Here is a 9,641-nt window from a genome sequence, read left to right on the forward strand (position 1 = left end):
AAGTGCGGCTGGACGGAGAGGCGGGGATCAGGTAAGTCCGTGACAGTGCCCCCTGCCATAAAGGTGGACTCCGAACACCTAATAGGGTTTCAAAGGAAATTTTTTATGGAAGGATTTAAGTAGACGGGGAGCATGTAGGTCAATGGCTCTTACCCATGAGCGCTCCTCAGGGCCGTAACCCTTCCAATCCACCAAGAACTGTATGGCACCTTGAACTTTACGAGAATCTAGGATAGTTTTAATCTCGTATTCAACTTGATTCCGATCCACAGCAGGAGGAGGAGTTCTGGATGAGGTGGAGAATCTGTCGGTTACCATCGGTTTTAACAAGGAGACATGGAAGACATTGGGTATGCGTAAGGAGGGAGGCAGACTCAATCTAAAGGCTACGGGATTAATAATCTCAGATATAGCAAATAGGCCAATAAACTTGGGAGCAAATTTTTTACTGGGAACCTTTAAACGAATGTTCTGGGTGGATAGCCATACCCTGTCATCAACTGCAAAACTTGGAGTCATTCTTCTCCTTTTATCATAGAATTTTTTGGAACGAGTAGTTGCTTGTTTTAAGTTTGTCTTGGTTTGTTCCCAAATATCAGAGAAGGTACGAACCAGAGAGTCCACTGCTGGAACTTCAGAATATGAGACTTGAGAGAAGGTGGGTAGTCTAGGATGGCAGCCATACAGAACAAAAAAGGGGGAGTTAGAGATGGCCTCATGAAAATGGTTGTTATGGGCGAACTCGGCCCAAGGGAGAAGGTCCACCCAGTTGTCTTGGTTACTAGAGATAAATATTCTTAGAAACTTCTCTAATTCTTGGTTGGTTCTCTCAGTAGCCCCATTGGACTGGGGATGATATGCGGAAGAGAAGTCAAGCTTAATCCCGGATTTATTGCAAAAAGACCGCCACAATTTTGATATGAATTGTGATCCCCTATCGGAGACAATATGTTGAGTACAGCCATGGAGGCGAAATATTTCTTTAATAAAAATATCGGCTAAGGAGGAGGAAGAAGGAAGGCCTTTGAGAGCAATAAAGTGGGCTGTTTTAGAGAAGCGATCCGTGACCACAAGCACTACAGTACAGGATTTGGAAGGGGGAAGGTCCGTGATAAAATCCATGGAGATCTGTGACCAAGTTTAATCAGGAATGGGTAATGGGAGCAAGCATCCATAAGGCTTTTTCCTAGAGGTCTTGTGTTGAGCACATTTGGAACAAGCAGCAACAAATCTCTTCACATCCTCCAGCAAGGAAGGCCACCAGTAGCTTCGGGACAATAGGTCCCAGGTCTTGCGAATGCCGGCATGCCCAGAGAAGATTGAGTGATAAGCCCAGTGAAGGAGCCGGGTGCGTAGATGTGGCAAGATGAATGTTTTGCCTGGAGGACAACCCTTTTTCAGGTGTGTAGCTGCCAATACTTGACATGGATTTACAATGAATTTCTTATCTTCCGAGGATTCCATGTCAGCTGGATCAAAAGAGCGAGATAAGGCGTCTGCCTTCGTATTCTTAGATCCTGAGTGAAAAGTGATGTTGAAATCAAAGCGTGAGAAGAATAAGGACCACCTTGCTTGTCGAGGGTTTAGACATCGAGCAGTGCGTAAGTAAAGCAAATTCTTATGGTCAGTATATATGGTGATAGGGAATTGCGCTCCTTCTAGTAAATGTCTCCATTCGGAGAGAGCCAATTTGATGGCCAGGAGCTCTTTGTCGCCAATCCCATAATTCCTCTCAGCAGGTAAAAAGCGACGGGAAAAGAATCCGCAGGGATGAAGTTTTCCAGAAGGACCTCGCTGTGATAGTACGGCTCCTGTGCCAACAGAAAAGGCATCTACCTCCAGGACAAAGGGACGAGAACAATCTGGCTGTTGAAGAATGGGTGCAGATGAAAAGAGAGACTTTAATAATATAAAGGCTTGGATAGCCTCAGAGGACCAAATACCAGCATCAGCAGATTTGCGGGTCAATGCTGTGATGGGAGCCACGAGAGAGGAGTACCCCTTGATAAATTGACGATAATAGTTGGAGAATCCTAGGAAGCGTTGAGTGGCCTTAAGGCCCGAAGGTTGGGGCCAGTCAAGTATGGCTTTCAATTTTGTGGGATCCATCTGTAGACCAGTGCCCGAAATAATATATCCCAGGAAGGGAATTTGTCTCTGCTCGAAGGTGCATTTCTCCAATTTGCAAAATAACAGATTTTTTCGGATACGAGAGAGGACCTCCAATACATGAGTACGATCAGATGCTAGATCTTGAGAAAAGATGAGAATGTCGTCCAAGTAGATGACTACAGATTGGTACAAGAGGTCTTGAAACAGCTTATTCATAAAGCTCTGAAATAAGGCTGGGGCATTGCATAGCCCGAAAGGCATGACCAGATATTCAAAGTGGCCGTCTCGGGTGTTAAACGCCGTCTTCCATTCATCCCCCTCCTTAATGCGTATAAGGTTATACGCTCCTCTGAGGTCAAGTTTAGAAAAGATGGTGGCACCCTTGATCCGGTCAAATAATTCAGAAATCAGTGGCAGTGGATACCGATTTTTAACGGTAATGGCATTCAGGCCTCTGTAATCAATGCAAGGGCGGAGGCCCCCATCTTTCTTTTTTACGAAGAAGAAGCCAGCCCCAGCTGGGGAGGCAGACTTGCGGATGAAGCCCCTGCTTAGATTTTCTTGGATGTACTCCTCCATAGCCTTAGATTCCGGGAGGGAAAGGGGGTAAACACGGCCCCTGGGAATGGGTTTACCAGGTATCAGATCAATGCCACAGTCCCAGATTCTGTGAGGGGGAAGTCTAGTGGCCTCTTGTTGACAAAAAACATCAGAGAAGGTTTGGTATGGCTCAGGCAGGAGAGTCACAGGAAATTCTTGGGTACGTCTGGGACTATTCGGGGGAACCACTCTCTGTAGGCAGCGAGAGAAGCAGAACTGTCCCCAGGACAATATGTGACCAGATTTCCAGTCCAAGGTGGGAGAGTGGACACGAAGCCAAGGAAGTCCTAGGATGACTGGGTTGGTAGATCTCTGTATTACTAGAAAAGAAATCTTCTCCCGATGAAGTGCTCCTATCTGAAGTAGAAGAGGAATAGTGCGTACCAGGATGGACCCCTCAGGGATTCTTCCCCCATCAATGGCCATCAGAGAGATGGGTTGTTCCAAGGCTTGTGTGGGAATAGCGAATTGTTTAACTACTGTGGCAGAAATGAAATTTCCTGCGGCTCCGGAATCTAGAAGAGCCGACTGCGGGAAGGTCTTTTGTCCTAACTGAAGGGAAATGGGAATAGACAGGCAATCATTACTATTGGGAACTGACTGACACTGAGAAAAGAGGCCCAACGATACAGCTCCAGAACTCGTTAGGCCCTGTCGTTTCCCGAGCGTTTGGGACAAGAACTCAGAAGATGGCCACTCTCTCCACAATATAAACACAACTTGTTCAGAAATCTCCTCTCCCTCTCTTCGGCTGATAGGCGGGTCCTCCCAAGTTGCATGGGCTCTTCAGGGGGAAGAACAGGGGTTTGGAAGTTGGGGGCCAAGCGAATCATGCTACGCCGCGACTGTTCCTTCTCGGAATTACGTTCCTTGAAACGCAAATCAATTTTGACACAGAGGGAGATAATGTCGTCCAAAGACGTAGGGAGTTCCTGGGATACCAACTCGTCTTTGATTCGGTCTGAAAGGTCCTGCCAGAATGTAGCTACTAGAGCCTCATCGTTCCAGCGAAGTTCAGAGGCCATGGTTCTGAAGTGGACCGCATACTGCCCCACAGACTGGTTTCCCTGGCGGAGACGTAGTAAGCCGGAAGCGGCATTGGACACCCTTCCTGGCTCATCAAATATTTTCTTGAAGGTGGACAAGAAGAGGTTGAAGTTATGTAGAATGGGGTCGTCCCTCTCCCATAAGGGGGAAGCCCATGCTAAAGCTTGACCGGACAATAACGAAATCACATAGGCCACTTTCGTTTTTCCGGAGGGGAAGTTCCCAGGTAGAAGCTCGAATTGTATGGAGCATTGATTTAAAAATCCTCTGCAATTTTTAGGGTCTCCATCGAACTTAGGTGGGTTAGGAACCGTAGCTGCGAGGAAGAAGCTGCTGCTGCGGCCTGAGGTACAGGGGCCACTGCCGGCCCAGCTGATCCACCAGCCACTAGGGTGTTCTGGACAACATCCAACCGAGTGGATAGACTATTGAGGAATTTTAAAAGTTGCTCTTGGTTAGCTTCTTGCTTATCCATCCTTCCTACTAAATGCTCCAACAGATCTTTAGCTGTGGTATCCATGGTCAGAGCAAACTGTAACAGATTCTGGATACTATATTACTAATCTTGATTAGCACTGGCTTACCTGTGGTGCGGAGTCTAACGATCTCCCCGGTGTTCACCAAGAACCGCCGCAAGGCGAGTGTCAGAGTGAGGTTTTTATACTGAAGGGGATTCAAAATCCCCGTCTCTAGGGTTGTGGTCATGTGACCGCCTCCGGGTGCGGTCACATGGTCCTAAATGCGGAAGTGCGGCTGGACGGAGCGGCGGGGATCAGGTAAGTCCGTGACATAGAGATATTGATTTTGAGAAAGCGCTCGGACATCGAGGAGTAGATGGCGAAGAGGCAGTCAGATACCCGAGCGAGGAGGGTGGAGGAAAGTTCAGGAGCGGAGATATAGAGTTGAATGTCATCAGCATAAAGGTGATACTGAAGACCGAAGGAGGAGATGAGAGCACCAAGGGAGGAAGTGTAGAGCGAAAAGAGTAGAGGGCCAAGAACAGAGCCCTGCGGGACTCCTACGGGGAGAGGGTAGGGGAGGAGGAAGAACTAGACGTGGATACAGAGAAGGAGCGATTAGCGAGGTATGAGATGAACCAGGCATGGACAGAACCAGAGAGGTCGAGAGAGAGAAGAGTTTGCAGCAGGAGGGGGCGGTCTATGGTGTCAAAGGCTGCAGAGAGGTCAAGGAGGATGAGTACGGAGAAGTGACCCTTGGATTTGGCTGATAGGAGATCATTAGTAACCTTGGCCAGGGCAGTTTCGGTAGAATGGAGGGGGCGGTAGCCAGATTGGAGAGGGTCAAGGAGGGAATTGTCTGCGAGGTACCTGGTTAGGCGGCTGCAAACAATCCGCTCAAGTAATTTGGAGGCATACGGGAGAAGAGAGATAGGGCAAAAATTAGCAAGAGAGGTGGGGTCAAGATTGGGTTTTTTGAGGATAGGAGAGATAAGAGCGTGATTAAAAGAGAAGGGTACTACACCAGAGGAGAGTGATAGGTTGAAAAGGTGTGCTAGGTAGGAGCAGGCCGTTGGAGAGAGAGAGCGAAATAGGTGGGAGGGGATGGGATTGAGAGGGCAGGTAAATGGTGGAGAGGAAAGAATAAGGGAGCGAACTTCTTCACCGGTTGTAGGGCTGAAGGAGCACCAGAGTTGGTTGATGGGGGAGGTGAAGCGATGAGGGTGGTGGGAGAAGGGAAGAGGAGATGTTCAGTCTGATGGCCTCAATTTTGGAAGACAAGAAAGGGGCGAAGTCAGAAGCGGAGAGGGAAGGCGGGACAGAGGGGGGGGGCGGAGAGGAGGGAGCTGATGGTGGCAAAGAGGCGGCGTGGATTGGAGGACTGAGAAGAAATGAGGGACTTAAAGAAGGATTGTTTAGCGAGGGAGAGGGCAGAGGAGAAAGAAGAGAGTATGAATTTAAAGTGGAGGAAGTCAGCCAGGGAGCGAGATTTCCTCCAGAGGCGTTCAGCAATGCGAGAGCATCTTTAGAGGAATCGGGTGAGTTTGGAGTGCCAGGGTTGGGGAATAATGCGGTGTCGGCGGATAGAAGAGGCCGGGGCAACAGCGTCCAGGGCAGTGGTGAGAGAGTGATTGTAGAGAGAGGAGGCCTGGTCGGGATAGGCCAGGGAGGGAAGGGGTGAAAGGAGAGTTTCGAGAGAAGAGGAGAAGGAGGTGGGGTCAATAGCATCCAGGTTACGTCTAGTGAGGGTGGCTTTGGGCGAGGCAGGAGCAGGGGAGGAGGACAGAGTGAAGGAGAGGAGGTGGTGGTCAGATAGTGGGAAGGGAGAGTTAGAGAAGTCAGAGAGTTCACAGAGATGAGAGAAGACAAGGTCAAGGGAGTGACCAAGACAGTGGGTGGGGGAAGAGGTCCACTCAGTAAGGCCTAGGGAGGAGGAAAGGGTGAGTTTAATGGTGGCGGGGTCAGAACAGTTGTCAATAGTGATATTAAAGTCACCAAGTATGATGGAGGGAAGGTCAGAGGAAAGGTAGTGGGGGAGCCAGGCAGCGAAGTTGTCAAGGAAAAGGGAGGAGGGGCCAGGGGCACGGTAGATGATGGAGACACGGAGGTGGATGGGGGAGAAGAGACGGATGGAGTGTACTTCAAAGGAGTAGAAGGAGAGGGAAGGTAAATTAGGAATGACACTAAAATTGCAGTTAGGGGATAGGAGGAGGCCCACTCCACCTCCTGGACGCTCGTCTGGTCTGGTGGAGTGGGTGAAGGAGAGGCCCCCATAGGAGAGAGCAGCGGGTGAAATGGTGTCAGAATAAGTAAGCCAGGTTTCAGTGATGGCAAGAAGATTAAGAGAGTTGTAGATGAAGAGGTCATGGATGGAGGAAAGTTTGTTGCAGATGGACCTGGAGTTCCAGAGGGCACAATAGAAAGGGAGGGAGGGAAGAGGAGAGATGCGGATGAGATTATCAGGGTTGATGGAGCGAGGGGGAGGGTGAGGGGTGGGGCAGTGAGAGTTGGGCGAGAGAAAGGGGCTAGGGGAGAGGATGGGTAAAGGAAAGGAGTGGGGCGGCATGGATGAGATGAGTAGGGACTGGGAATGAGAGAAGGGGCAAGAAGAGGGTAAGGGCAATTAGCGTCGAGGTGAAGGCAGCAACGGGGGCCAGAAGTGGGCCAGAGTGGTCGAGTTAGATATGGGCTGACAAAGCAGAGTAAGACAAGAACAAAGGAAGGACTGCAGAGAACAATGAAGTGGAGCAGGAACAAAAGGCAGTGGCAAACACAATTTAAAGTGCTGTAAAGATAAAATAAAATGGAGATAAATTAATTAAAGTGCAAATACAATTAAGGTAGAATATACTAAAGATCTCCCTCTCACTAAAGATAAAATAAAATGGAGATAAATTAATTAAAGTGCAAATAAAATTAAGGTAGAATACAGTACAATAAGATAAAATTAAATTGAAGTAAAATAAGTTAAAAGAACTTAAGGTATATTTTAAAATGAAAAACACATGGTAGTAAATGTAATGGATGGCCGCAAAGAGCCTATACCAGGAGGAACAGGAGAGTCCAGGGAGTCCAGAGATCAGGGTAGTCCACAGGTAGTCACGGGAACAGACCAGAGGGACCAGAGTTCAGGAACAGGTGTGGAGTTACGGTGGGTCACGGAGACAGTCCCAGGAACAGGTTCAGATCAGGAACAAGTAAGGCAGGAGTTTCTGAGGGTCGCAGGGCAGGGGAGGCCCAGGGTCCAGGTGGGAGTCAGCAGCAGATGTCCAGGGAAGCAGACCAGGCGGCTGGAGACCAGGCAGCAGATGTCCTGAGGAGAAGGCAGGCGGGAGACAGCCAGCAGGGGACACCAGGAAACCGTCCCGAGGAGATGGCAGGCGGAAGACAGGCAGCGGGCATCCCGAAGAGATGACAGAAGGGAGACCAGGCAGCAGAGTACACCAGGAGACCGTCCCGAGGAGATGGCAGGCAGGAGACAGGCAGTGGGCATCCCGAGGATATACAGGCAGAAGACCAGGCAGCAGAGGTCACCAGGTGACCGTCCCAAGGAGATGAGGTCTTGAGGAAATGTCAGGCAGAAGGAGCCCTCCGGGAGTGGTTAGAGCCAGGCCAAGAGATGCTAGAGACCGAGGAGCGGATGAAGGACAGCTAGGCCAGAGCCGTGGGGCTTGAGTAGAAGATAATTACTGGAGAGATCGCTGGAGGGAGCTCAGCTGGATGCGAGGCTACTGGAGGCAGCGGTGAGCAGAGGCAGGTAAGTGGAGGCAGGGAAATGGAGCAGTGCTGGGGCTACACCACTAGAATCAGGAGCCTAGGTTAAGCCCCAGTGGAGAGCCCACATGGCACGTCCGTGCAGCATGGAATTAACCCTTTACCCTCCCTGCCATATTTATTCTTTTTGCATTTAGATTTACACTCACCCACTCAGACACAGGTTACATATATAATCACCCACTCCCATGCAGATTACATACATACTCAGATAAAGGTTACATAAACACTCACAGACATACTCACCCGCTTACTCATGTGTAGGTTATTTACACACTGACATATAAGTTACATTCATGCTCACTCAAGTATAGATTACATACACAATCACCCACTGAATTGGAAGTTACATATACACTCAGATACAGGTTACACACACATTCACATACAAGTTACATACACCCTCACTCACTCATATACATGCTACATACACACTAACATTGAGGTTACATTCATACTTACTAACTAATTGGCAACATACATGCTGATATTGAAGTTATACAGAATTTAAGCTCACATACTGGTTAGAGACACACACATTTACACACTCAAACGGAAACCACTGTTGTGGCATGTGGGGAAATGAGGTATGACCTCAAACGGAGTGCACCTCGTTTCTCATAAACTGTGGAGTATAAAAACATATAATTTTTCTAGCCCACTGGTTCCCCATATATGTCAGTCATATTTAAGCCTTGCATATATTCTATTTTGAAAGTAGCTAAAATGTATTCTGGCATGTTTTGTTATCTTGCAGACTTGTCCATTGTTTCAGCCTAGGCAAAAGGATTATTGTCCACCAGTCCTGTATGAATGTACATCACACCAGTGGGTCTCTTGTCTTTGTTTAGTTGTGAGTCTCTGTGTGCAGGGTCGGACTGGCCTGTCGGAAGAAAGAAAAAAGAAGACAGAAGATAAGAGAAGAAAAGTGATGAAAGTAGCCAATAGGAAGGCGAGTAAAAGAACTGAGACAAGGGGGGGGGAACAGAAAGGCACAGAGTGATGAAGAAGGGGGGGGGGCACAGAATGATTGTTATAGCTCACACCCCAGGTATCAATTCCTAGAACCGCTTCAGAGGTCTTCGCCTATAGCAACCGCCTTTCCCGTAGAGCTGAACTTGCTCACAGGTACTCGGATGCCCCCAGGTCTTTCTCTCTAGTAGTAGGAGCTGATAACCTGAGATCGTAGCGCAGGTGATTACAAAGAGGAGGAACTTCTGGCGGAAGGTGGTATGCAGTCCCGCAGCACTACAAGGCCCAGACTTGATGGACTGAACGCACGGGAGATCTGTGTCTGAATCCAGGCAAAGGATCTGGGTAACTGATGAAATCCATAAAGAGTAAAGAGAAGAGCAGAAAATGTGTATAAGGGGCACTCAATAGCTCTTACTTGCCATTTAATTAGTACAAACATAAAATATGCAAAAAGCTTTATTGGTATGCTTTTAAAAAAAGGAGAATAATTAACTAATACCGTTCTTCTAATGTTGTACTAGCGAAATATTAAAAACGAGAAAAATGAATGAATTTGAAAAAATAGAAATTATAAGATGGCAGTAATAACTGCCAAGTCAATCCGCTACTCATAGAATTATATACTTCTAATAATTATATGATTACTAAGTGAAGGAATATGTAATTGCAACAATT

Source organism: Mixophyes fleayi, chromosome 1 (assembly GCF_038048845.1).
Source record: "Mixophyes fleayi isolate aMixFle1 chromosome 1, aMixFle1.hap1, whole genome shotgun sequence".
Classification (NCBI taxonomy): Eukaryota; Metazoa; Chordata; class Amphibia; order Anura; family Limnodynastidae; genus Mixophyes; species Mixophyes fleayi.